General features: G+C 58.4%; 1 pseudogene; it reads right to left on the bottom strand.

The window, feature by feature from the left end:
• Positions 1-1,826: 1,826 nt before the first annotated feature.
• Positions 1,827-2,606, bottom strand: LOC115916809 (annotated as a pseudogene).

A 2,606-nucleotide genomic window follows, 5' to 3' on the forward strand; every position in this document is an offset into this window, starting at 1 on the left:
CCAGGTGGCCAAGAAGGCCAATGGCTCCTGGCCTGGATCAGGAATGGTGTGGCCAGCAGGAGCAGGGCAGGGATTCTTCCCCTGTGCTCAGCACTGCTTGGGCAGCACCTCCAGTGCTGTGTCCAGTTCTGGGCCCCCCAATTTAGGAAGGACATGGAGGGGCTGGAGCGTGTCCAGAGAAGGGCAACAAGGCTGGGGAGGGGTCTGGAACACAAGTCCTGTGAGGAGTGGCTGAGGGAGCTGGGGTTGTTTATCCTGGAGAAGAGGAGGCTCAGGGGAGACAAGGCAGTGTCAGGGCACAGGTTGGACTTGATGATCTCCAAGGTCTTTTCCAACCTTGCTGATTCTGGGATTCTCTGGAACCACCCTTGGAGCAGTTGCAGGATGAGCCCTGGGCCTCCTCTTCAGCAGCTCCAGCAGCCCAGGTCCCTCAGCTTCTCCTGCCAGCCCCAAAGCCCATCCTGTCAGTCCTGCAGAGCCTCTGCAGCTCCTCCTCACTGCCCAGAACAGGGAGCCCCAGAGCCAGACACAGCAGCCCAGATGTGCCCCCTGGCCTGGGCTGCCTCTGGCAAGGGAGCAGCAGGAGGCACTGCAGGAGCCTGCAGACAATTCCTGCAGCACTTGTAGGATGATCCTGCTGCCCAAGGGACGTTCCCATGGGGCCAAGTCAGGAACTGCAATGGGGAGTGGGGGCCAGAGAGGAAAGGGCAAACAGGGATGGGCTGTTTGCAGGGGGGGGAACAGGGCTGGGCAAGAGGAAGAAATTTGTAGCAGGAAAAAAGTAAAGAAAGCCAAACTTTCTGGCTGAGTGCAGAGGCCAGGACAAAGCTGAGTGGTTTCCCTGGTGTCCCCAGCCCTTGCTGGCCCCAGGGGCTGATGGCATTTGTGCTCCCTCAGGTTCATGTCCCCACAGCAACAGCATGGGGTGCTCCCCCCTGCTGTGTGCAATGCAAACAGGGGCTGCTGAGCCAGTGCTGCCGTGTCTGTGCCTGCAAGGATGGGGCACCTGTGTGAGCTGGGGAGAGGCCAGGGCTGCAGAGGGGGGATGTTGTTGGCAGCTCCATCAGGACGCTCTGGGACGCTGCCCTGGGCTGTGCAGCGCACTGGGGATGGATCAGCCCCTGCTCTGCTGCTCCTTCCCGTCTGCCCCAGGGCCCTTGCAGAGCCCCAGCCATGCTGTTTGCCCCCAGCCTGCCCACGGCCAGCCTGGGGCTGCTCACGGGGCTTTTCTGTGCTGAGCATTGGCCTGGCCGTGTTCTTGAGAGAGCCTGGGCAAGGAGCCTGGAGCCCCCAGGGCCTGGCCTGAGGCGTCAGCGCTGCCCCAGCAGTGCCCATGGCCTGTCCCTGCTGCAGCCCCGGCACTGCCACCCCAGGGCTGTGCCCGGCCCCGAGAGCACTCAGGCCCTGCAGCAACACCAGGGCCACCAGGGCAGCGGGGCAGGGCCACGGCAGCAGCACTGGCAACACCAAGTGCTGCTGCTGCTGGGCACAGCTGCTGGGCCAGCCCTGATCTGCCCCAGCTCTGCACACAGACATTGCTGCTGCAGCTCCAGAGAAGGCAACAAAAGGGCATCTCTGCAGAAAACTCTGCTGGGACATCCTTTAGTTCCTTTAAAGCCACCAAGAGCACAGCCCCTCATTGACACAGTCTGTGGCCACAGGGAAGGTGGAGAGAAACAAAATGAGAAATGGCACAAAAATGAACTTTCCTTGTGTAAAATATGAAAAAAAGGAAAAGAAATAGAAAGAACCTCCAAAATGAAACCAACCAAGAAGTATCAAAGATGACTTTTATTACAAGTGATTTGCAGAAATTGGCCAGCAGTTTAATGTTCCTGAAAGCATCCAGTCATCAGTCTCCACACTGCAGCCTTGAGCTCCTGGTTCCTCAGGCTGTAGATGAGGGGGGGTTCAGGGCTGGAGGCACCACCGAGTACAGAACTGTCACTGCCACATCCAGGGATGGGGAGGACATGGAGGGGGGCTTCAGGTGAGCAAATATGCCAGTGCTGAGGAACAGGGAGACCACGGCCAGGTGAGGGAGGCAGGTGGAAAAGGCTTTGTGCCGTCCCTGCTCAGAGGGGATCCTCAGCACAGCCCTGAAGATCTGCACATAGGAGAAAACAATGAACACAAAACAACCAAATGCTAAACAGGCACTAACAGCAATGAGCCCAAGTTCCCTGAGGTAGGAATGTGAGCAGGAGAGCTTGAGGATCTGTGGGATTTCACAGAAGAACTGGCCCAGGGCATTGCCATGGCACAGGGGCAGGGAAAATGTATTGGCTGTGTGCATGAGAGCATTGAGAAAGGCACTGGCCCAGGCAGCTGCTGCCATGTGGGCACAAGCTCTGCTGCCCAGGAGGGTCCCGTAGTGCAGGGGTTTGCAGATGGACACGTAGCGGTCGTAGCACATGATGGTCAGGAGGGAAAACTCTGCTCCCAATGAAGAAGAGAAAGAAAAAGAGCTGAGCAGCACATCCAGTGTAGGAGATGTTCCTGGTGTCCCAGAGGGAATTGTGCATGGCTTTGGGGACAGTGGTGCAGATGCAGCCCAGGTCGCTGAGGGCCAGGTTGAGCAGGAAGAAGAACATGGGCGTGTGCAG

Source organism: Camarhynchus parvulus, unplaced genomic scaffold, assembly GCF_901933205.1.
Source record: "Camarhynchus parvulus unplaced genomic scaffold, STF_HiC, whole genome shotgun sequence".
Taxonomy (NCBI): Eukaryota; Metazoa; Chordata; class Aves; order Passeriformes; family Thraupidae; genus Camarhynchus; species Camarhynchus parvulus.